We start from the raw sequence: 26,448 nt of genomic DNA on the forward strand, positions 1-26,448 counted from the left end.
ATCAATTTACATCAACGAGGGGGGTTTGTGCAGTTAATACAAGCTCAGTGGACCTAATATAACCATAGGGACACCTCGGGCAGGTGCCATGTGAGGTCATCAACTGGGTCCAAGCATCATTTCCAGCTCCAGTACACACCTTTAAAAAAACAGCAAGTCATCACCCTTCAAGATAGGCTCCTGCTGCAGCAGAGCTACGACTGAGCTTCCACAAATCTTACAGACACACAGACAGCAAGCTGTGTCCAAGTTACACATATCTCACACATATCTGAAAATCCCTGGTTACAAATATCTTACCCATTCATGCAAACTGTGAAGCAATCCCCAAAGCTACACAGCACTTACAGACACACAAAGCACAGTTGTTCCTCATGTTGGACGATAGTATAAACTCACAAAGACAGCAGAGCTATTTTTCAGTATGAACCGCTCAGACAAATGCTATCCTTAGAGGAAGGGAGCTGTAATGATAGCAGCAACCTCACATACAAATTGACCTCTCAAATGCCAGTCACCCTGCGGCGTCCACATAGGACATGTGGAAGCAAGAGGCAGAATTAACCAAACCTTGCAGAATTTACAGAATTATCCCAGACAGGGCAGGACTGCTGTTTTGGCTAGGGGTTAGAGCTGGTCATTATCAGCCTAAGGGAGTCAAAGTCACAAGGAAAGGCTCTACAACCGCTGCTAGGGGATGTAGGTTTGCACCATCCACCACCAGCCTTAGGAAGTCATGGTCCAGGGTAAGGAACATGGAATCAGGGCTCCTCTGGGAACAAGCAAATGGCATGTGCCCTCAGCTGGTGGCTCGAGTTGCTGCCCCCCCCTGGGCAGGAGTCACTAGTAGAATGGGGACACTGTCAAATAAATCCAGCGTCTTGCCTTCAATAGTTGCTGTTCAATCCCGCTTCCGGCCTAATTCCACATCTGATCTGTAGCCTCCTATTTGTAGAGATATAAATTGCACGCCTTTGGTTGCTTCCAAGCTTTTATTGAATGAATCAGGAGCCAACCAACAAGTGCCAACCAAACAATTGTAACTAGGGCGACACCATTGCTCTGTGCTCCCTGTACATTGTCATGGTTTCTATAACCAGACTTAACCCTTTAAGTTCTAAGGACGAGTATACTCATCCTTTTTCCACAGACTTGATTAATGCTCAGCAGTTAAGCTGTTCAGTTCCCCCCTTTTAAAGCCCGCCCCATCAAAGGTAATCAAAGACCACTAATAGCATCCTCTGATGTAACATTCTGTGAACACAAAGAAAATGCAAAGGGAGCGAATGGGATGACAAGGTCACCACAACCTCCCCCCACCCCGCACCCCCACAATTAAGCCCTGCGCAGAGCCAATAAGCCAACCAAAGTCTCCCAAGTAAAGTCTGACTGTCAAGAATCATAGCCTGAAACTCACTCACAGGTGAGGCCCTCGGGTGAGACGAGGAGAAGGCAGGCATTAAAGACTCTCCAGCACAGAATCCTTCTCAGATTTACAATATGAGGTCAGTGTGCTCCCCTCCTCCCCAAGGCACCGGGGGAAAGGAAACTTAAGGAGACTCAAAAAAAGATGTACAGCAGGGTGGTCATATGGCCTTATTACAAGAGCATTGCTGGATAGGGTATTACCCATGTGCAATTCCTGCACGCGGTAATGCTGCATTTCCCCAATGTAGTCCAATGCATCTCCAACATGGAGAACCTCTAGAGTGTGGAGGACTCTCAATCCCCCAATCAAATTACTGTTACGGTATGTGGGAATGGTAATTGAGTTTGGATAAGACAAACTCAATTACCGTTGCCACGTGCGGTAACAATAATTTTAACAGGTGATTTACAGTCCTCCAAACTCTAAAGTTATTCCCCACTTTTTATTCCCATTGTAGCACATTTGGGAATTGCGTTATTGACACCTGTGGTGATACTGCATCTTTTAATGCTTTTGTGTGGAGGTAGATACCTCACCACTTCGCACGCAACAAACCACCTTCAGAGACCCTGGACCTAACCTCAGAAGGAATGTACCAATGCACATAATCCATAAATCCATCCGCACCACACACAAACGCACCTCAACACAACACCATCAAGCACCTAACAAACAACCGCGACACTGGACACCCCCTTATGGACACAACAAACCAGTGCACAAGATTGTTCTTCCACCCAACCGCATACAACCTACACACCAAACACAAACTCTAGTACACATCCGAGGCACTGAGTCTTGCCGTTATGGTTACAACATGCCAGGCTGAACAATCAATGCCAGGCTGAACAGCCAACTCATACGCAAGACAACGCTCCTCCTGGTTCTGAACCTATCCTATCCTCCTATCTGTAGTAACACACCCCGCCCTCTTTTCTTGCTGAGCCACAAGAGCGCATGGAAACTGCCCCTTGGTGGTAGCAGTGTGCGGTATAAATCAACATAACATAACACAACACAACACAAAAGCAGGCAGATATCCAGGATATGGTGTTTCAAACACACAGCAGTGCATAAAGTAGAAAAAAGAAAACGAGGCAGAAATACTGCCTGGTTTAGCATTAACACACTACCCAGAGTGAAAGGGTTAACTGCCACATGACAGACCTCGCCTTTCAGCCTTCAGCGGTCAATATAATGAGTACCACCAAGTTGGGTTATAGCATCTATTATTAGCGTCAAGGGGCCCCTCAATTTTTAACGCTCTATATGTACCCAGTGGATAAAATGAGCATCTCCACTATAGGTGTTATCGGCCCCCAGACCCAGGACACCGAAGGCTGGGAATTCAGGGTTGTTGCTGAGTCTGGAAAAGATCTGGGGCTACACTAATGTCGGGATTGTTGGGACTCGGGGCTAGCTAGTTTTTTGGTTGTAGACACTGAGATTCTATCTGGGGCTACAACCAAAAGACCCGGGGCTATAGCCCCTAAGCCCCCTCCCCCCAGCAACGCCTCTGGCTGGGATCCTGGGGAGAAGCCATGCATGGAGGAGGGATGAGTACAGAAGAGGCCAGGAATAGAGATGGGATCAATCTTGCAGGCGGGAACGAGTCCCTAAGGGGGAGAATGTGTGTGGGGGACGTATTTATCAGGTGCACACCTTGACACAGCATTAATCATCCTCGGCCCATCTCTTTTTGATGATGAAGCAGCTCTCTGCCCACATTAGAAGTCTGCGCCTATTCTCAACATAACAAGGGCGCGCACTGTCTGGGCAAGGGGCCAATGTGGAAAAGACAATCCAAAGAAAAGATTTGCTGGGGAACAACGGGGTGGGAGGCATCTCTTCACGTGGGGGGGGAGATAAAATAAGAAGAAATATCTGGTAACAAAGGGAAAGAACCACGCGCGCCACCCTCTGCCATGGCTTCATTTGCATGTTCTTTCTTCCCACAGTGCATTTGTAGAGCATTACGTGCATCCATTTTGGTGAATCCTTTGGAATGTGTATGCCTTTGGGCAAATGGGGGACTAAACTGATCATGTATTTTGGCATTTGGAATAATTTGGTGCTGGGACCGCTCCTTAGAATAGCCCTTGCTGTTGAAATATGTGTGCAACCCAGTGGTCGAAGTGAGTCCGAACGGTCGGGAGCGGTGTTCCACTACTTTTATTTTTTACTGTTAACAGCGCCACTACTTTTTGCAACCATTTTCACCATTCCGGAACTGTTCTTTGAGAATTAAAGCACACTTCTCCACTTTACCACTGGATATCAGTTACAGTCAAAGTGAAATATGTTTTAAAAAAAATTGGCTGTCAACCAGCAAGACCGCAACCCTTGAAAAATGCATTGCATGTTGCTCCCTTCATTCCTACTCTGTCTGCCACCGAAGTCGCAGTTCCACTACTTTTTCAGTGCACTTCTACCACTGGTGCAATCTGCAAGCCAGGGGCTTGAACCCCAGGAGTGCCTCCCAATCTTTCACATTCCAGAGATTGATAAACCCAGCAACGCTGAAATGACATAACTGGAGGATTTGTGTCACTGCTTTCAAGATGCACGCTTGTGGCACTAAGCAGTGTCTAAATGTATGTCTTTATCGGACGTTTCAAGGCGCTTACCAGTATGTAGAAGCCATGGGGAGGTGGGGATGGGGGGCGGGGGAGAGGCGGACATTTAAAGAATTTCAGAAAAATCTAAAAGTATCAATTTGTTGGAAATGTGGGATGCGTACACTTGTATGTGATGCGTCTGGGTCAGGTGAGAACATGGAGCAGGGACCAGACCAGACCCAGGTAAGTGTCAAAGAACAGGACGCTTTATTTCTTCTTAGTTACAGTTTAAGAGGTTTGCATGCATCCACCCTGGTTTCTGTCTCTACTTCAAGTCCCCCAACGGTCATTCATGGAACCCCACAGTTCCCCTCCTCCCAGCACACATCATCACACTCCATGAGGCCTACTCCTGCATTCACATGTGCACATACTCACAGACACAACAGTACGCGAGCGGTGGGACCCATTGGATGAATTTCGGGATGAGCTCCCATAAAGATCATGGTACCTGAAAACTTTGGGATTCTATTTGTTTATTAAATGCGACGAGACATGAATTTCAGGGAGGATAGTACTTTTAATGAACTCTGAGAAGTCTGGGACTAGTTTACGGCAAGTGACAGGGGGCATGGTTTGGGACCTTGATGAATTTCAGGGAGATTCAGTGTACTTTTAATGAACTCTGAGAAGTCTGGGACTAGTTTACGGCAAGTGACAGGGGGCATGGTTTGGGACCTTGATGAATTTCAGGGAGGATTCAGTGTACTTTTAATGAACTCTGAGAAGTTTGGGACTAGTTTATGGCAAGTGACAGGGGGCATGATTTGGGACCTTGATGAATTTCAGGGAGATTCAGTGTACTTTTAATGAACTCTGAGAAGTTTGGGACTAGTTTACGGCAAGTGACAGGGGGCATGGTTTGGGACCTTGATGAATTTCAGGGAGGATTCAGTGTACTTTTAATGAACTCTGAGAAGTCTGGGACTAGTTTATGAAATGTGTGGTGAGACGTGCCCTGCCCAATGATGAATTTCAGGGAGATTTAGTGGAATGTTAATGGAATCTGAAGTTTGGAAGCAATTTATGGAAAGTGACAGGAGAGAATGTCAGTTACCTTGGTCAATTTCAGGGAGATTGTAGGCCACAGTTTTAAGACGACTACTCACCAAGGCAGATGGCTGACTGGGCCCCTTCAGACTTTTGGGTTCATGACTAGTTTCCGCTTGCCTAGCAGTAGACTGGCCCTCCTGTCTCAGCATTAAAGCACGTGTGGGCCGCATTTCCACTTGCTAGGCGCCACACCCGTGATGGGGGGCGGGGCTCATTCTCTAATCCTCGATCCAGGCCCATGATCCTTCTTCCATCTCAGCCAAATGAACAAATCACAAAGCGCAGCTTAATATGGAGTAAAGAGAAAGAAAGTAAAACTGGCAAAAAAGGGCACAAAAAAGAGACAGCGGGTGGGGCAAAGAGGTGAGAAAGAGCAGAGCAACGATTGGTGATAATCTGGAAGATGAACAGCTATCAACAGGGATGGTTACCATGGAGCTGATGGCTCCTCTGATCGCTTGGATGTTCCGAGTCATTTATGATGCAATAGTGTGCGGCTGAGAGGCGTTTATTAAAGGGCAAATGCCACAACACTGCACTCCGCGTCTTGATAGAGAACCCACGCCGTAGGACTCACTTCTAACATCCGAGAGGCCTCTGGGTGAACTTTGACCCGTGCTCCCAGTGTTTCCAACTCCTCAGTAAGAAAAGTAGCTATTGGCTGGCTTAAAAGTAGCTAGAAATAGCTAAATGACGTCATTGCCCAATTTGCATAATTTGCCATGTGCATTATGGGTGATATCAAGTGCGCAAGGCAGTGTCCATATGCATCGGCTATCAGACGGGATTGATGTTTCACTACACAACAGCCCTGAACAACCCCACCCAGGGGTACAGCTGCTTGGCATTAGCCACAGTGCACATGTCACAGGCGCCCTCCTCCCCCACATCCTTCTTGCATGTGGTATTTATAGAGTCCTAAGGCCCATGGGCTACAAGAATAAACTGATACAATGTCCGAAAATCCATCTTTATGATCAATGTGTGGAATTGTGCAACAAGGAACAACACACAATATAACTCATCCAAATGTGTGCAGTGTAAAGTGTAAGAACACAGGCCACTTGCATATCACCAACATTTTTAGCATTTTTGCACAGACACCTCCACTATTGAACTTCATTGCTGGCCTGCAACACCCAGTGATGGCTCAACCGGGTGGCCCACAGAAGCAGAAATTCCAGTGTACATTAATTCTGACCTGAAGCTTTCTCTTCTGTTTCCGTACTGGGACTGCAGCTCTGCTAACGCACCTCGCCCCTGACATGAAGTAGAGCAGCAGTTCCAGCAGTGCTTAACAGACTTTTTGAATAGTACGCAAGCGGGAGTTTTTGATGACATGTGATGCAAGTTATGCAGTTTAGAGAATATGTATTTAGAAACAATGATCAAAACTATTGCTCCCACGGTTAGCGATAAATCTAGCTACTTTTTTCTATTGGTTATAAACCAATAGAAAAAAGTATAAGTCTCCAAACCAATGGAAAAAAAGTAGCTACATTTCTCGCTAGCTGCTTTTTCCATAAAAAGTCGCTAGGGGTGCGTGCTTTCTCGCTAAATATAGCGAGAAAGTCGCTAAATTGGCAACACTGCGTGCTCCACGCGAGAGAGAACTCAGACTGGGCCACGCGATACAATGCACAGGTCAGGTGTCACGTGGGTTAACTGAACCTATGATCTTGCATCTGGAGTGGCAGAGTAGGCACGATAGGCCAGTGTCGATCACTTTGTCAGAAGCTGCGCCCTCAGCCAGTGGATGAGCTTCTTGGATATGAAAAAGGGGGCGTGACAAAGACAACACTTCTGCATCGACAACCTTCATTCAGACAAAAAGCAAGGGACGGGGATTACTTTTCGCAATCTTGGCTGTAAACATGCGATTCCATGTCTGGGCATTTATAACGTGTCTGCACTGAGTGCACCTTCCTGGCGGAAGTGTTTCTCGATAGGTGTTTGTTAACCCTAGGTGGGAGACTCGGAGCGGGGGAGGGGGGTGCATTCAATGAAGTTCAGAAAAATCTAAAAGTATCCATTTGTTGACGAATGTAGAGTGAGCATACATGTATGTGAGATGGATTTCGGGATGCGCTTCTATAAAGTTCATGGTATCTGAAAAGTTTGGGATCTACTAGTTTATGAAATGCGACGAGGCATGAATATCCGGGAGGTTTGGTGTAAAGTTAATGAAATCTGAGAAGTTTGGTAATAGTTTATGGAATCTGCCATTAGACAGGACCTGCCCATTGAGGAATTTCCAGTAGATTCAGTGTAAAGTTAATGAAATCTGAGACGTCTGGACTAGTTTACGGCAAGTGACAGGGGGCATGGTTCCGGCCCATTGAGGAATTTCAGGTAGATTCAGTGTAAAGTTAATGAAATCTGAGAAGTCTGGGACTAGTTTACGGCAAGTGACAGGGGGCATGGTTCCGGCCGATTGAGGAATTTCAGGTAGATTCAGTGTAAAGTTAATGAAATCTGAGAAGTCTGGGACTAGTTTACGGCAAGTGACAGGGGGCATGGATCGGACCCATTAAGGAATTTCAGGTAGATTCAGTGTAAAGTTAATGAAATCTGAGAAGTCTGACTAGTTTACGGCAAGTTAAAGGAATGGTTTGGTCAGAAAATATTATTGGCCAAAAAGATGGCCAAAAATAAAACAAATATCTAAAATATATATATTTTTAAGTCCCTATGGAAAGTTTCGAGCAAATGAAGCTCAAACTTTAAAATTGCAAGCACTAGGGGGGGGATCTATTTTGTGAAATGTATGCCGCCTGTGCTTGCGTTTGCGGCACTAATGAAGCAAAAGCCAGCCAGCTGTAGTAAACAAAAGCTACCACTGGGTGGCTTTTGCTTTATTGGTGCCGGACTCGGAGGACGGGGACCAGAGACTACAGGCAGGAAAGTTGCAGCTGCATCTCGGTAAGTGCTATATATTTTTTTTAAAATAAGCACTAGCTGCGTTTTCTTTTCTGAGTTTTCCGGGCTGGAGGAGCCCAGAAAACTTAGAAATAAAACTGCAGCATTTAAAACGTATTTATGTTTGCGGTAGCTTCAGCTTGGAGCTCTCTGGGCTCCAAACTGAAGCTACCGCAAACATAAATACAACGTTGTTGTGTTTCAAAAATGCTGCGATTTCTTGCGCTCCTCCAAGCCAGAGGAGCCTGAGAAACTTAGAAAGAAAAACCGCAGCGTTTTTGAAACACAACCGCGTTGGGGGGAGCCCGAGAGCCCCAAAGTGAAAGCTGCTGTAGGCAGAAACACAACGCGGTTGTGTTTCCATGCCGCGGTGTTTAGAAATACAACGTTTTTGTATTTCTAAATGCTGCAGTATTTACAAATCCAAAAACGTTGTTATTATGAATGCGGCAGCTTTCGCTGGGAGTCTCCTGGACTCCCTCAGGGTTGGGGGAGCCCAGGAGACTCCACGCGAAAGCTGCCGCTGTCAGAATAACAACATTGTTGTATTTGTGTTTGCCGTGGTTTTCCAACCACGGCAATCACAAATACAACAACATTATATTTTTTATTGGTGCGTCTCGGCTTTTTGCCTTCATTTTACGTTTTCTGTGCTTCCCTGGGCTTGGGGAGCACAGAAAACGTAAAATGAAAGTGAAGGCAGCCTCCTCAGCTCTGCTCGGGCTGCAGTAAGCTAAAGCTCCCAGTAGGGGGCTTTTGCTGCTTGTGTAGTGCCACAATGGCAGAGCCGAGGAGGCTGCCTGAAATCACAAAATAGATGCCCCCTAGTGCTTCCAATTTTAAAGTTTGAGCTTCATTTACTCGAAACTTTCCATAGAGACTTAAAAAATATATATATTTTCTGACCAAACCATTCCTTTAATGAAATCTGAGAAGCCTGTGACTAGTTTACGGCAAGTGACAGGGGGCATGGTTCGGGCCCATTGATGAATTTCAGGGAGATTCAGTGCAATGTTAATGAAATCTGAGAAGTTTGGGACTAGTTTATGGAATGTGCCATGACACAGGCCCTGCCCATTGATGCATTTCGGGGAGATTTAGTAGTAGGGGGGCAGGGGAGGATAGGGTCCCTCCCTATGAGAAAGAGACAAAAATAGTAAACAATGCCACTACACGGGAACACAGGGGTCCTGTGTCATCCTTAATGAGGACCTACTTTGGTCCTCACTTGCAGGATTTATCTATTAACTCAGGTGGCCAGATTTTCAAGACAAAAAACACGAGACGGCCAAAAACACAGAATGACCAATCCTCTATCCCCCCTTCATTTATCCGAGCTTCGTGCCTCCCCCTACCACCAACCCACAGCATCTGCAGGAGAATTGTGAGGACTGTTGATAAAAGCACATCAATAGCAAACATGATTTATTTCAAGTAATACTGATGGAATGATGTATTTTAATGGTATATGTATACAATGCTGTTCTCAAAAAACGGTTCTGAAACACAGACAGGGATGAACAGATTTCTTGCTCTGTGAAAGTATCTATTCTATATACAAAAAGAAATCCTATTTATTACTCAAGTGTCACCCTTCAATCTTCCCACATCAAGTGGAACATTTCAAAGATTATCACAATTTTATTAATCGTCAATCAACATATCTTTTAAAACAATCATAAAAATGATCATAATACATAAAACACATACAAAGTGCTAAAACAACACAGGTAGAACCACCATAAGTGAGTCGTAGTACAGTACTTCTTTAGTTGGGGAGAGTACCCTCCATTTCCTTTTATTGACTCTTGGACCTTTACTGGTTCTTGCTGCAGATTCCCAAATTCTTATAGGAAGCGAGAATTCCTATAAGAATTTGGGAATCTGCAGCAAGAACCAGTAAAGGTCCAAGAGTCAATACAAGGAAATGGAGGGTACTCTCCCCAACTAAAGAAGATTTTTAAGTTCGACACAAGACACACTTCCCTGAAGAATGTCCTACATTGGTGTTTAAAAAGGACAGAAACTTGTACAAGTCGGGTTTTAGATACACTAATAGGAAATAAGCTGAAAGTAGTAAGGCAATGGAATCAAAGTGTCGGTTGGTTACACATGTTTGATCCTTTGAAGAAGTACTGTACTGCGACTCACTTATGGTGGTTCTACTTGCGTTGTTTTAGCACTTTGTATGTGTTTTATGTATTATGATCATTTTTATGATTGAGTTTTAAAAGATATGTTGATTGACGATTAATAAAATTGTGATAATCTTTGAAATGTTCCACTTGATGTGGGAAGAGTGAAGGGTGACACTTGAGTAATAAATAAGATTTCTTTTTGTATATAGAATATGTATACAATGAACCTGATTGTTATTGGTAGTTAATGTGAAAAGTTGAGTATCTCAACTATAACACACTTTAATAATAAAAAAGTCATGTAAATAACAAAGCAGCTGTTACTCTGTTTGACTTTACATGCCGTGCTAGTGACTTGTTTCTCTGCCTGTCTCTGTGGCACAAGCCGTTATTGTATACAGCCGATACCTGGAAGGGCGAGGGTTCGAACATGGTTCCGATGACAACGTTCTAAAAATCTAACAGTCTTTATTTAAAAACCGGGACTGTCAGCCTGCTCAGCTTACTTATTAGCCCCTCTAATGTATATTATAGAAAAGTAACAAACATGTATGTTTGAGAGGTCAGGCATGTTTGGTTTTAAGTTTGACTATTTTTTTACCTCATTAGTTTTGGTATTTCTTTATTTTTAGCTTTTTACCCCAAAAACGTCAGATGACTCATCTGCTCTGTCCTTCATAGTGCACTCCCCCTTCCTTCATAGCTCTTTGAAGCTGGAGCAACATCATGGGTGTATGCACAGGCCCGTTTCCTGGTCCGGGCGAAGCAGCGGCTGCCTGGGGCGCAATTGCCCCAGGGGGCGCATTAACCCCGAGAGGTGAAATTACCCTGGGAGGTGAAATTTCACTCCTGGGTGTGATTGCCTTGGAGGGGGGTGGGTGCGATATCCCGTGGGCGGGAAGCAGCCGCAGGTGCTGCGTTACGCGAGACACAGAGGCTCTCTGAGCCCGGGGCCACCATTTGTTGGAGCGTTGCACCGAAATCCTTCGAGATGGTTTCCGGAATCCGACACTTCAGCCGTATTGATCAGTCCTCCCGCGGGCTCCGCGTTGGGTTGAAAGTGGTAGATTCCACTGTGGAGAAGACATAACTGAATTGATTTGATGGCAATCAGCACTTTTTCAAACTTCACAGACCGCTGCAAACAGTTTATATTAATGGTGCTGTTCTTTTGTGTCTTTGCAAAATCTTACTACAATCCCTTTCCATGCACCCCACTGTGTCATGATCACAAAGGAGGCAGTATTTCTCCAAGACAAAGAGGAACGTGGGGTTTATTATTTCAGTCACTGTTGTGTAGTTCCCCAACGTTTCCCATATCCACCTTTCTGGACTTTTTTTTTTGTGTGTTACGTAGCACAAGTGCTCCTTATAAGCTGAAACTATTGCATTGACCTACCGCTAGGAGGGTGATTGGTTGTGAGGAGGAATACAGAGTTTGTGGGTGGGGTTTGGTTATTCACCCACTCATTGTCTCCGCATTGCTGTGCTAATCCCTGTGACCATTCCAACCCATTACCTGATCCTCCCCGCTCAAAATAGGTCTCATAGATCTATTTGAGCTAGTTCTATCAAGCCATAGCATCACCTGAGTGGTTCAGGGCCTGCTAGTGTTATTTTTTAGTACTTCTCTGACCGTTAATGGCTTAATTGTAGTTGTAAATGTGCTACTGGTGTAATAAAAAAAAGTCTTAACAAGGTGTGCCTTCAGCCACCTGATGTATATGCAGGAGGCGTGTCTTCACATCTGTTCTTTGCACTGAAATCTGGCTTGGGTATAGGCATTAGATAGGAATTTGCCCACATACTCATTTTCCAGCTGTTTCCATCTAATGTCCAGGTAGTAACATTATCAAAGTGCCTGCCAAACAGTGCTGGAAATGGAAAAATGTACTCTGGGAATGCTTTCCTCCTGGGTGTTTAGTGGGCGAGCGTAGGGAGAGGATAATATGGGGACAAGTAACCTGGCCAGAAAAGCAAGGAGCATTCTGGAAACGCAAGAAAGCCCAGAATTTTTATTTGAAACCTGTCTTTGATATCGATTCAGCAAGAAATGCTTTTTTTTAGCGAGTAATGGAAGTTGGACTATGTTCTTTTATTTGGTCACAATACTCACCCTAACGAAAATATTTCTGTAAATTGCAAATCATATATACCAATTTGGTCACCTTCTGAAAAGGATGTGAAGTTTTGGCTGCTTCTGCATTCCGTCTTGCATGCAGAGTCTTCTGAAGCGTGGTCAACTCACGCGCGAGAGCTCGACATGGGAATAGATCTGGGAGTTTTCGAGGCTAACCCCTGAGCCTAGTCTCCATCTTGTTCCGGTCCATTTCCAACCCTGCTGGCAAATGCCCACTACATGTCACAAAACCAATCGTTGTTTCTTATTATAGACCACACAACACACATGCGTTTGGTTCTTAAAAAATGATTGTTAGAATTAGTCAACTCCATGCTGGTCACTTCATTAGCCTCAATAAGGTAGAAAGCTGTGGTTCAAAACTGTGACCTATTGTTTTTTATTTTTTTATTTAAAACTTTCTTTATTAACTTTCAAATTAACAACAATCTCCCCCCAACCCCAAACCCAACCACCCCCTGACCCCCCAACCACAGGAGCCCACGTATTTAACCACCACACATTAGAGCAGATCGCAGTGCACACCCTACAATACAAGCCGTACATTAATAAAGGCCACCCTTTAATACAGCCTATTGTTACGCGCAGAACAGATCGGTAGCTAGCACTCGCCCGACAAAGCCATCTTCTGGCTTAAACACTGGTGCTCTAGTATAATGGTCCTTTGAAGGATATACTGCAGTGCCTGCGATGCTGCCTTCCCAGGTGCTTCTTCTGGAGCCTTGTGGCCAGTCAGATGGCCTTCGCTGTGATCCTACTGCTGTTCTGCGTGCCCCTCTACGGACCCTGTTGCAGTTTAAGGTGCCACTTCAGGGGTCCTGCCGCAATTCACTGCTTTTGCTCAGGTCCACGGTCATGCAAGGAACCCTATGGCGGTGTATTAATTTAAAGCACAAGTGCTGTTGGGGCGTTGATACAGCTCAAGATGTCCACCTCGAGCCCCGGGGACATAAAGTTTCCTGGGAGTCCAATTGAACTGCGTGAAGCAAAAGGGAGGGTGAGGGGGGGGGGGAATTTATGGAATTGTTTGCTTTCCTAACGTGGTGGATGTGTTGGATTGCACGCACGTTCATCTTGTACTGCCAAAAGGGCATGAAAAGATATTCTGCAAACATAACATGACATACTCTATAAATATGGTGTGTGCAGCAAGTATGAAAATTACGCACTGTTGTGCAAATTTCCCTAGCTCAACCCTTGACTGCTACATATGCCGGAGCCATACCCTACCTGTAACAATAAGAGGTCTCCCACAGGAAGGTGGATGGCTGTTTGGTGTGTGGAGCAGTAGAGAGAGGTTGCATGTGATTTATGCATGTCCTTCATTTACAATGCGGTACGTCTCTCATCTCAAGCCAGGTCTGTTGATACCCATTCTCAACCCACCTAATGCACCAGTGGTCAGATAAAATGAGGCCCACTTAAAGACCTGGGATGCTATCGATTATTTGCGTCTCTTGAAGAGGAAGCTCAGATGCTTAAAGGCACAATGTCACACTACAATTTTCCTGCATGCAATGAGGAGGAGGAGAAGAAGAAGAGGTAACAGGAGTAGGCAACAACCGTGACGGAGATGGGTGTGATCAAAATGAGGGACTGGCAACGTGGGATGCGCTGGTGAACAATGTTTTCCTGAACAGTGCAAGTGCCCATAACGGCCAGCACCACAGGTGCGCATGGAACATCATTCAAGAAAGCAGCACCCATCAGGCCTCAGAGAAACATGTTCTTGTTAGTTCCAGGGACATGTTTAAATGATAAGGAGCAGAGGCTTCGGGGTAGGGACGCAATAAATGCTTTCGGAGCAGCAAAGGCAAGGAGAGTACCTTTAACATAGACCAGAAATTGACACGGAACTTTAAAACCAAGACTAGTATATACTGTTTGTGGACTCGCCTTTGAGGAATTACTGCAAAATTCTTGAATCCCAATGTAATAAAACCTGTTTCTTTTGTATAGTAGTGATTTATTGACGTTGCGTAGGAGTTACTTAACCGTGGGTTGTAGTTTGGGAGTGGCGTGCATGTCGTGCGCTGAATGGCGGTCGCAATTTAGTGTTTTACCCTGGGCACCAAATTGACTAGAAACTGCCCTGTGTAAGCACTATACAAGCACCAGGGCTGTTGCTCGGTCTGGAGACGATCCAGGGCCACGCCAATGTAGGGACTCGGGGATAGCTAGCCTTTTGGTTCTAACCCCTGAGCTTCTATCCACGGCTACAACCATCGTCCATTAAATAGGCTTCTCCAGTGAAAACAGATCTGAACATGGCCGCGGGTCTAATGTGAGCAAACTGCTGTTTGATTTGTATGTTCAGTCTCGCGAGCAAACCCAGCCCTGGGCCCTGGCCACCTGAGCCTCGAGGTTGATTTTCAGGTAAGCGGCAGGTGCGAGTGAATTCGTGTGGGAATGTCGCCATGGTTACATTGCCCCACTGGGGAAATCAAAGCTATTGTTTTGTACCAGCAGGGGGAGGGCCCGCTCAGCGGAGTCGCATTCCTCCAGGAATGCCCCTGTGTCGGAGCGGGAGCGGTGCCAAGAATATCCTTTTAAGGGAAGCTCGGAGCAAAATCCATTATAGTCCTGCTTTCTTCTAATCCGACCCTGCCTGTACAGAGGAGATAACATGGATGCACAAAACTGCAGCCTGTGCAAAGACTGCCACCTGCTGGCTTGTCTAGAAGAGGCAACGGAAGACTAAATACTTTCTCCCACACCGGAGGAGTACAGAGATTTTGTGCCGGTGGCCTGGGGTTTTATGAATGAATGCACCCGGGACACAGAAGTGGACTGTGTCCCCCTACTATCGCCAGCTAGGGAAGAGTAGGCGCTTCGAGAAGCAACGGTGCGCTTTACAGAGGTATACAACGATACAGATACATATCGGAGCGCTTTTCAAAGGTAACAACAGAACAGATATACAGCGGGGGTTGGGATAGAAGTGGACAGAGGGCTAAAGCTGTATAGGGTGGCGGGGAGCAGAGGGGCGGACAGCGTCTAGCGAGCCAGAGGGCGCGAGGGGCGCTGTGATGGGTGTTGAGGGGGGAGAGATTCTTGGTGGGTCTTGATTTCTTTTCGGAATTGTAGGAGCGTGGGGAGAGTCAGGGCTGTCACATGGTGCAGCGAGGCCCAGGGCAAAATGTTTGGTGAGGGCCCCCTTAACATTTTTTGCATTGGGCCAGCGGCGCCACCGTCGCAAACAGAAGACGCAAGAAATCTCCCATTGAGTTTGTGTGGAGGAACTCAAATATGGTTCATTATTATGACAACAAATCAACTACAGCAAAGTGATGTTTCTGTACTGAAGACAAGTTCACTCCAGAGTAACAATTTTGTCATATGCATAACATAAATATATATAAGATGGTGTGATGATGTGTAGTGCGTGACGCCAGCTTTAGGAAGCGCACTGCCCCTTTGTGCGCATTATACACACATCATACATAGTGACAGGTAGATGATGTTCAGTGGTGGCTGATACATTTTTGAACTGGAGAGGCCTAAATGTTCGCACCAATTATTTGGGATTGACAGAGCACAGTGGGGGTGGGGGCGGGGGGGCAAATCAAACAAGGGGTGCTTGAGAGGGTTTCTCGCCCCAAAATTGTTTTGAAAGAAATGAAAATGGTGCATTTTACAGCACTTTCTTCACAAATTAGATTAAAAAGCAATAGAGTTTGCAATTGGTTTTTTATGATAGCACATGGACAAAACCCAATAGATTTAAGTCCCAAACCGTGCATACGAGCATTTTCCATTGCATTTCATGCCGCCTTGGCCCACAACATATGCCAGTATGAAATGTGTTCATGTTGGTTGTTCCCATACATGTCCATGCAGGCTGAACCAAGATATGCCAGTATTACCATATAAGGACTCACCGCCAGTAAAAAATACCATGCCACGGAAAGTATATCCAGACTGGCTGTGCCCCATAAGTGTCTACTGGCTATTCAATGTAGGCCTGTCTAGCCATCTGATAACACTTATGTTTTCTTTACCTAGGCTTGGCTGAAGATGAGCTGGGGCCCATTTCAACATGACGGTTGGGGGCCCCCAATTGCTTAGAGCGGAATATAGACTGAGGCACCTGTTGGGTGCATACATTATAATGTAGACAAAGAAATACTGCCAGGAGTTAATAGCCGCTATTATCACAAGACGGCCAGCCAGCAGGGAGCTGAAACACTAAATGCCCACTGAAAATCTTTAAATCCCTCGTTGTCAGAAGTTGGCTGATGTGGAGGACCCGGTATTAAAAGGCAACGAGGTGATAGCATTTCTGTATACCCCAGGGAAGTGACAGCTGAAAAGGCTCCAGCAAATGCAGCTGTAATGCAAGCATTTCAAAGCGCTCATTTTAAGCCCCAGAACGAAAGGAATATATTGCTGTGTTACAAGACTGATGACTGACAACATAGGGGCATTTGCTGGTGTCCCGCGAAGCCACTTTCAACTGAAAGAGCTGAAAGGTCCTGGTGAGACAGCCAGCTAGCATGGAGCTGAAACACTAAATGCTCACTGAAAATCTTTAAATCCTCCTTTGTCAGCACGTGGCTGATGTGGAGTAACCGCTGTCAGAAGGAAACAAGGTTATAATACTTATGTGTAAGTGATGGCTGGAAGGGCTTCATCAATCGCAGCTTGTAAGGTGAGCATTTGAAAGCGCTAATTTCAAGCCTCAGAATTAGAGGAATATAAAAAAAGGAATATATTGCTTTGTTACAAGACTGATGACTGGCAACATGGGGGCATTTGCTGTGGTCCCCCGAGGCCCCTTTGAATTGAAAAGTCTGAAAGGCCCTGAAGCTGTCCCTAGCTCTACCCTTACGTTTGCTTTACCCTTGATGCATGGTTCCATGCATCCTGGATAAAGCAACCCAGTAGCCCCCAACCCTTAATTTAGGGTTGGGGACGTGCACATATAACACTTTCATCCACCAGTCACACAACTCCTTGCATGCACGCATACATAAAAACAAACACATTGTCACCAACATATATGTGCACATACATACACAGTTCATTTAAATACACATATACACACACACACACACACTTAATTGTACAACAAAACAAAACACTTACCTCCATAAAGCAAACCAGAAGCCCCTCACACTCCTAAATGTAGTGTCCACCATGGCCCAGTAAGTTTAGGTGTGGGGGCTGGCACATATAACACGTTCACCTGCGCATTCACCCATCAGTCACATAACTCCTTGCATGCACGCATGCATAAAAACAAACACACCATTGACACCAACACACACACGCATGTATCTACACAGTTAATTAAAATATACACACACCCACACACACACACACACACGCACACTTGATTTTAAAACATAACACCTTACCTCCATGCACCCTTCTTCATACAAGCCCGCGCAGCCACAGGAGGACTGGATGGCCCTCCTTCCTCTCCAGCTCCTAGACACAATGCCTGACAGGAGAGGAATCCTCTCCTGTCCGTCAGCATGTTCATATTGCTGGTCTCCGCATCATGAACATGACAGGAGAGGCCTTCTCCCCTGTCATTCAGTGTGTCTGAGCTGCCAGCACAGTAATGAGAGGCAGCAAAGCTCACTTGTGAGCCCCGCCGTCTCTCATTATTTCTCAGTTTGTTGCAGAGCCAAATGGCTTGGCATACAAACAAAAAAAGCATTTTGCAGGGGACAGGACCCTGCTGAGAGGCAGGCAGCACCGTCCCCGTGTCAATAAAGAACATGGGTAGACTGTGCTGCCTTCCACTCCGGTACAGGGGGCGACGCAAGGCCCCTGCCAAGAGCGAGGCCAGGGTCAGATTGCCCCCTCTGCCCCTGCCTCGTGAGAGTCTGATGTTGACGGGGAAGAGGTTCCATAGTCTTGGGACGTAGGCAGAGAAGGCTTGCTTTCTGGTCCTATCCTTTTTGCAGTTGTGGATTTCAAAGTCTGCACATGTCCTGACTTCTGGTGGTGCGCTGACCGCTGGAGATGCTGAGTTTCTCTGTGAGGTAGCTGGGTGACTTGAGGGTGACTGCCTTATAAATGATGCAGCAAGACTTAAAGGTGATTCGTGCATGCAGTGGGAGCCAGTGAATGTCCATGAGGGCCAGGGTGATTTGCTCCTATTTGCGTAGATACTTGATGAAGCATGCGGCCGCGTGTAGGACGCTTCTCTGGGGCACAAGGGAGGACAATGGGAGGCCTTTGAGGATTGCGTTGACCCCATACAGGTGCTTCAACAGTGGATCTAAAGCTGTCCGGAGGGAGGAAGGGCTTGACTTTACACAGGAGGGAGAGCTGATACCACGCTGTCTGAGTTTTCTTAGCTATGTGTGTCTTGAAGGACAGGTGTTTGTCGATGTGGAATCCTAGGGACTTGGTGCAAACGGTGACCTCGAGTGTTGAGCAGTATCAAGCTATACCCAACGACACGAGGACTAACCAGACATCATGAAGACGGAGAGGAAGAGCCAACAATCCAGGTAAGAGTTCCATACAAGAGTTTCAGGCGAGTATCCCAGGTAAATATTATAATCCAAGGAAGGTTGAGCGCCAAGGAAGGACTCCCAAGGGGACAACGTAGGAGCCAGGCAGTTACACAGCTCGTAATATAAGTCCCAAAAGTATTCTGAGATAGGGTTAAATCAAAAGAACAGGGAGTAAACAGGAAAATGGAAAGAGAGGGCCCACAGGGGAAAAGGTAGTGGAGATGCATATGGAAAGAGCGACACCAAGCCGCGGACATGGTCGGCAGGAATGGTCAGAAGTGGTGTTGGGAAGAACCACATATCAAAACGGAAAGAACCTTTAAACGCTGCCGTGTGTGCCTTCCTTGAAGGGATGATGGGAGATGTAGTCTCCACTCATGGAAGCCATACAGCGTGAGACCTTTGTGGCGGCGGCACATGACACTGTTCAAGGAAGGTAAGGCGTACCAAACAATAAATGGGTTCAGGTCAGCTATCTCTGCGAGACATATCCTGGTAAAAGGAGAACCCGTTGGTAAACATTTCCTGTTACAGAAGGCTCTCAGATGTATACGCCTTAAGGCTGCACCTAAGGCTAAGTATTCTGTTTTATGGGATGTGAATTTGGTTTTCAGGCTATTTCAATCTTGCCCAGATAATGACACGTTACCATTTCAACAACTGTTTTCAAAACTTACTATGTTGAAGAATTAAATGTACGTCTTCCTCAGTTCCTTATCCCTCCGTTCAGGCGGATCAGAAACTGTCTGTGGTACAATGTCTTAAACATTTTGACCGAAGAACCGCTACTGTCAGACCGTCTCTTCTCCCCCTCTGGCTAGATGAGTCAGCTGGAGAAATTAAGAAGCTGGAATTTACATTTCAGTTTTTGGGGCTCAATCAGTAACGGGAGCTATGGCCTCCGTTCTTGGGAGGGAAGCTTTAGTTTATATTGAAAGCAGCTGACTGATTGAAGGACTCTACTTTCAAAACGTTTCACCATAAACGTATTAAACATGTTACAGTGAATGTATTGCAAGAGCTTTAGACTTGCATAATAAGAAACTTCCAGTCTTCACATGGAATGACTAACCCCACTCACTAACGTGAGTGGGGGTTGAGATTGTTTTAAATACACAGAGGCAAGTATTAGAACTCCCATATAACCTTGTACGTTTTTCTTTTCCTTGAAGTTACGATGTGAGGAAGTGGTGAACCGGACACAGTTAAAGATGGTTGTTGGAAGGAGGCAGGAGAGCAATAACCTTGGATTCCGTTATGGGGTGGTTTGCAGTACTCATGCGGGGGGTTCCCCTGGCTTTTGGACGCTATGTTGCAGCTGCAGATGATGGTGATATGTGAAGCAAGAAGGCTTATATGGACTAAACTGTTACTCTATTAGATGAGGTTGGGGCATGACCTTCCTCCATCTTGGATTGGGGTCTGTGCTGCAGGAATGTTAATTTGGTGTGTAATCAAAAGTGAAGAAACCTGTTTAGTTCATTTCAAAGTTTATTTTCTTTGCTGCTGGTTGATGGTAGTAAAGAAGTTAATGCATAATACTCGCCTCTGTGTCTTTAATAGAATCTAAACCCTACTCACATTAGTGAGGAGGATTTGTCACTGCGATTTGCACTGTGCACCGCTGCCATTTGCATGGTCTCCAGGTTCACTGGTGTAGCTGAAAGGCAGGGGAGATGGGTTAGGTTGGTGGGGAGGAAATTAACATGGAACATAACTTTGCAGTTGTGCTGATGGGTGCAGCTCTGAAGTACCCAGGCACTCTGTGCCGGTCTATGTCATCGGGACAGAGGCATTTGTGTCCGGATGAGACCTGCACACCTACACATAGTCCCCCAGCTGGCTGCTTAATATATACCAGCATTAAAGATGACTAAACGAATATGCAGTTGAAAGCAGCCTATTGCATTTCTAGATTGTTTAGCACATAAACAACATAAATGCAAATATAAGACTTACAGAACATTACCTCCAGTATGTGTATTTCTTTTAAATAATTGTAAAATTATCCATTAACCCATGGGTGAAGTTAGGTGAGAAACGCAGACTATTCATCCCCAGGGCCTGGCACACCACCAGTTACTCAAAGGTGCTGGCTTTGCCTTGCTGTGACATCACAGCCTCTGACTTCACTTTGCCGAATCCATATGCTCAGAGCTCTCAAGATTCCAGTGGCCATGCGTACGAAGGACATTCATCGCTGTTTTTTTTCCCTTTGGGTTATGGTACTTGTAGTTTTTTTTATTTCTCCGGCTATTTTTGCTTTCGTTCCAGAGCTACTTTCATATTGCTGTACCATGTGATTAAAAAAATAGGAGGTGTGGGCATCCTTTCGAGCCACCAAGTTGCAGATATCACGCCCTAAAGCTCTGCAAAAGAGTGCACACGTTGTTGATACCACTCTATGGAATGCTCCATTTTTCTGCCCGGCAGAAAGCGTTCTGAATTCTGGTTGTGCAACCCTCTGCAGTGAACGTTCCAGTGGGTAAGGACTTACTGGGAATGAGCGTGTCTTTCGTTAAGACTTCCACATGAAGCTTTGCTTTTTTGCCTATAAGTGGCAGCAGAGAGCGGTTGGCATCCACAAATGCAGTGCGCCATCTGCTGGACGGGGTATCGTGGGTAAAAACACAGGCAATACGAGAGACTAGTTTACATGAAACTCTGAAATGATCTTTGGAGGGAGGCGGGACCGCGTAGAGGCAGAGCAAGATTAACTGGATCAGAGACCTGCCTTCCAGGAGAATAAGCTGAAAGTGGCAAGCGGAACTAATGTGGGCAAGGTGTAGAGCAGACAGAATGGCTACAGTCACAGCAGCACTTCCAGGTATTAGTCGGGGCTGTACTGGGGCATCAAATTCTCTTAGGCACCAATGAAAAAGTGGTCCGCAAATGCCAATTCATTTATCCGAGTAGCACCAATGGGGAGGTTTTTGATAAAATGTGATGCAAATTGTGCATTTTAAAGAATATTTATTCAGTAACAGTGGTCAAAACTATTAGCCACACAGTGAAGTAACTCATCAAACTGGCCACATGGGTCAGAAAAGTGTCCCACTTTGACCAATAACACTGGCCCACACTGGCATTTTGCGTTTTTGATTCAGGCATTGCCCTATTGCCCTATAGCCCTATAGGCCAGTCCGAGCCGAGTATATGAAGCCCAGAGAGGAGGTCAATTGAGCTGCACTACGAGCGCTTTCCGTTTCCAGTCTAATGCTTACCCTCTGAATGATGGAAGTCTCATTCAGAAAGGGCCTTCCTATTGGAACAAATGAAGGGAAGGCTCCCATGGCCTTTCCCTGTACCATGCTAGCCAGGTATGTGCCCAGATGACACAACTCTACGCATGCACAGAGGGAGAGGGCAAGAAGGGAGTTCAGATCAAGGAAGGAGAATTGTGGTATTCCGGGATCATCGCTCAAACGGGTGGAGGGTGTCTTTACAGAATTAGGAAGCCCTTGCATACACAGATTGCGATTTGGCAGTGGATGGTGGCACAGGTTCATTTCTGAATCAAGAGGCCAACAGCTCCTGCTTTTTATTTGTATACTTTCTTTTACTATGTGATAATTGAGGCACTTTTCGTGTTCAAACATCTCACTGACTCGTCTGCTGGAGGCAGGCAAGGCTACTTTGAGTCTATACAGCACTGACCAGGACTTTATGGAAGAAGCCACATAAGAAGACCTAAAGACAGCCTCGGCCTAGTCTCCCGATGAGTCTATACAGCACAGACCAGGACTTTATGGAAGAAGCCACATAAGAAGACCTAAAGACAGCCTCGGCCTAGTCTCCTCGATGAGTCTATACAGCACAGACCAGGACTTTATGGAAGAAGCCACATAAGAAGACCTAAAGACAGCCTCGGCCTAGTCTCCTCGATGAGTCTATACAGCACAGACCAGGGCTTTATGGAAGAAGGACACATAAGAAGACCTAGAGACAGCTTGTTCCTAGTCTCCTCGATGAGTCTATACAGCACTGACCAGGACTTTATGGAAGAAGGACACATAAGAAGACCTAGAGAGAGCCTTGGCCCAGTCTCCTCGATGAGTCTATACAGCACAGACCAGGACTTTATGGAAGAAGCCACATAAGAAGACCTAAAGACAGCCTCGGCCTAGTCTCCTCGATGAGTCTATACAGCACTGACCAGGACTTTATGGAAGAAGGACACATAAGAAGACCTAGAGAGAGCCTCGGCCTAGTCTACTCAATGTGGTGAAGGCTGAGAGAAAGCAGAGGGAAGCTGGAGATCACAAAGGAACGACCTTCAGAGAGAACCAGGCAAAGTGTTGCTTAGGGTGCCCTGTAAGGGTCCAGTTCCCCAGAGATCTCTGTTCCTAGGCAACATGGATTAAGTAGAAATGATGATGGATTCAGGTTTGTGACCAATAACTCTGACTGGCTCTTGGGGTAACGGGTCTGGTGACCATGGGGAGTGGTGCTTCCACCTGCTATGTGATGCCTGGCAGTATGTGCCCCATGCCCACCCCACGACACCCGGTATCAAGCGAAAAAGTAGTTTTTGAAAAATCGGAAAAACAACCATTGACTTAGAAAGACTGCTCTAAATCGAACTGCCATGCCCCTGCCGCACACGAGTACGCACAGGGGCTGACGAGCAGGAGAGGAAAGGCGCATTGAGTGATGCAAGTGTGTTTCATGTGTTGTGTGAGTGTGTGTTTGGGGAGTACATTTGTGTTGGGCTGGGAGGGGGGTATTGGGTGTGGAAATGGGAGTTTGGGAGGATTAAACCCCACGATTAACAGGAAAACAAGCGGGAGAGAGTGGGGAGGATATCGTCTTCTGAGGGAGTGTGCGGGGGCAGTATGTGAAATGTTGGCATTTTATAGGCCACACAAAATGGCCACAAAAAAATCTGTCTTTTTTGTGTCCAGGCTTTAAAATGTGGAAATATCACATAGAACCAACAGCCAGGCTACATGAAAAAAGCTGGTCATCAAAAGCGCCTCTTTGGCTCTGCCCCTTTAAGGTAGGGGTGTGCAACCTGCTGCTCTCCACATCTTTTGGACTGGGACTCCCATGATCCTCATCATTGACTTTCCCCAGTAGGGCTGATAGAGTTGGCAAAATATCTGGAGAGCAAAAGGTTGCAGACTCCAGCTTTAAGGGAACCTCCCACCCCAAACCCATCAGCAGGATATGCCAGCCTCCCTTGGTCAGGGACTCTCCCCCCCCCCCCCCGCCCCAAAGTAAGCTTGACATAAGGGGAAGACAGAGTGGAAGCACGATACTCATGTATAATTAGAGCAAGGAATTGCTTCTGGAGCGCTGCGGTGTGGAACTCAGTGAGAGCGCACAACCAAAAAGCATGGGCCTCGATGCGCAGAAGCCCCGACTTACTGCACATTACTCAAGTGTGGGCAAAGCTAGAAAGAGCTGCAGAGCCTGCAGGAAGTATGCAACAGTCCTCTCCTGTTCACACGGTTGTATGTCGTTTTTGCCTACCGGAGATTTTCCGATGGAATAACAAACTCAGACATTTTAATTTTTTTATTTGGGGGTTCTCTCCTTCCCTATATTTGTATACCTACTCCAACCCCCTACCTAACCCTTGTATCCTCTTACCCACCTCTATATTTCGATGTGTTTTTGCGATGACATTTTTTCAGTAAAAATTCCACTGCCAAAAAAACTCCTGTCGGCATAACGACGCTACACCATTCACACATACAGTGACAATCCAAGACTGGGGCCCGCCTTTTAAAAAGGCTCAGCCGACAGAGCAAATAATAGGAAGTGGTAGGACTGAGTGGCGAGAAGTCTATGCACAGATCAATACAGGTTCCAATCCCAAAAGTGCTAACACCCGAACATAATTGGGCAAGGGGAACCGTTATATAAGGAAATGAGATTTTCAGAGCTATGTGAGAGTTTGGAGAGAGCAGAGATTCAGATCAGGGGCAGTTTGGAGGCAGAAGGACTTGAAGAGGACGTGACTGGTGTCAGAAAAGCTGGAGAGCGGAAGAGGGGAAGTTAGCGCAGAGAAGAGGTGGCTGGAGAAAGGAGTTTGGAGAAGAGGAGAAAGAGGGACAGAAAGAGACGCGGACTCATGAGGAGGCGAAGTTGGATGCAGGCACAGGGGAAAGGAGGATTGAGGTTTTAGAGGAGGGTGAATAAAGATAGAAGATAGTGGCAAGTGCTGTCGAAGTAACAACTTAGCTGTAGGAGGAAGTAAGGAAACGAAGATGGTTAGCAGAAATACTAAGAGGTGGAGAAACTCCAGCAAAAAACGCAAGGATAGTAGTATAGTAGACAGGAAGTGGAATGAGGCATCAAGCGGGAGAAGGTGGAGATATACTGAGGAGAGTCGAGACATATCAAAGCGAGCAGCAGAGGGGAGAGGCGACAGCCAGGGAAGGCTTAGAAAAGAGGGGAAGAAAAACCACAAACATGTCTAATCGCTGGTGGACCGGAGAAGAAGAGGAGAAAAGCACCAAGCATGGGGTGAGAAGCCGCAGAGGTATCAGACAGTGAGGATCAGAGTGCCAGAAGGAAGAGAGGGGCAATAGAGCAGATGTATCAAGAACAAGACCCTCACAAATCATCGAGAAGGAAATGGAGGAAAGGAGGTTGGGAACTAGTGTTAGGTCATGTAGTCCAGTTGTAGAAGGGCACTAAGGCACCCGGCCTACCGTCCAGCCAAAGCAGACTACGCTTTGACAAAGCTTTAGGGTCTGCACTTGATGGCTCCCAGCCACCGCACTGGTCCTGCTAATGTCTGCCATGCAGTGGCCTGAAGCCCTTTGGAGTGGACTCAAGACATTAAGAGGAGAAGTAAAATATGGCAGGAACCCTTAAACTTCACTGTGAGATCTGTCAAGGATTGCTACAAGGGTACCCAGCTGTAAAGACTGCTAATTGATCTTACAGACGTCTACCTTCAAACCCAGGGAAAAGCCATCCTGCTATCTTTGTTTAAGTTGATTCCAGCTTATGGTAATAGAAATAAACCCATATGTGTTTGAACCCTTTGGTGTGTCCCTCTCATTGATCGCCACTCCGCTTTGTGAAGGTTGAAAGCATTGGCCTTGCAGGAGCTAGCAAACAGGTTGGTTTTGTTGCAAGGGGGAGCCTTGTACATTCCAGAACCAAAGAGCTTTCGTCCTTTTTCTACCAATAGAATGCATGCATTCACAGAAAATGAAAACTAGTTTCCTTACAGAAGCACGCACCACCAAACAAACAAAAGAGTGCGTTCAACCCTTCCAGATCAAGCACTACACAGGCGAACAAATACACCTACAAATAAAGCAAAATCCTGTCTCCACTTAGGAAAAAACGAATTCTCATAGAATTAAACCATTTCCCTTGGGAAGTGCACCCATGAGGATAAACCTATATTTACAGTAGTTATTAAGATCTCGCGTGTACACGTCCATCACTTATTACCAGCACTCGCATGCCGTGGTGAGCATTTAGGTCTCACCTGTGCAGTTAGAGCGATCACATGTATTATTTCATGGCACCATAGGTCATGTGCGTGCACTTACACAGATTTGTGATAACACACTCATTTACAGAAGCTGGGATGACCCTCCTGGCATTCATACCAGTAAGGTCATTAGCACATTATTTTGAGTGCTGTTTGTCAGACTAGTGCATTCAAAGACATAATCAAGATCCAACTTTCTCATTTAGGGCTACT

At 46.0% G+C, this 26,448-nt stretch overlaps 1 protein-coding gene across 1 annotated transcript in view; it reads right to left on the reverse strand.

Annotated features, from left to right (window-relative positions):
• The window catches only part of MYO1D (myosin ID), a 780,763-nt gene that overhangs the window by 382,254 nt on the left and 372,061 nt on the right, over nt 1–26,448 (reverse strand). The gene's annotated exons all lie outside the window — the stretch shown is intronic.

The sequence above is a fragment of the Ambystoma mexicanum genome, chromosome 13 (assembly GCF_040938575.1).
Source record: "Ambystoma mexicanum isolate Mex_15411 chromosome 13, UKY_AmexF1_1, whole genome shotgun sequence".
Lineage (NCBI taxonomy): Eukaryota > Metazoa > Chordata > Amphibia > Caudata > Ambystomatidae > Ambystoma > Ambystoma mexicanum.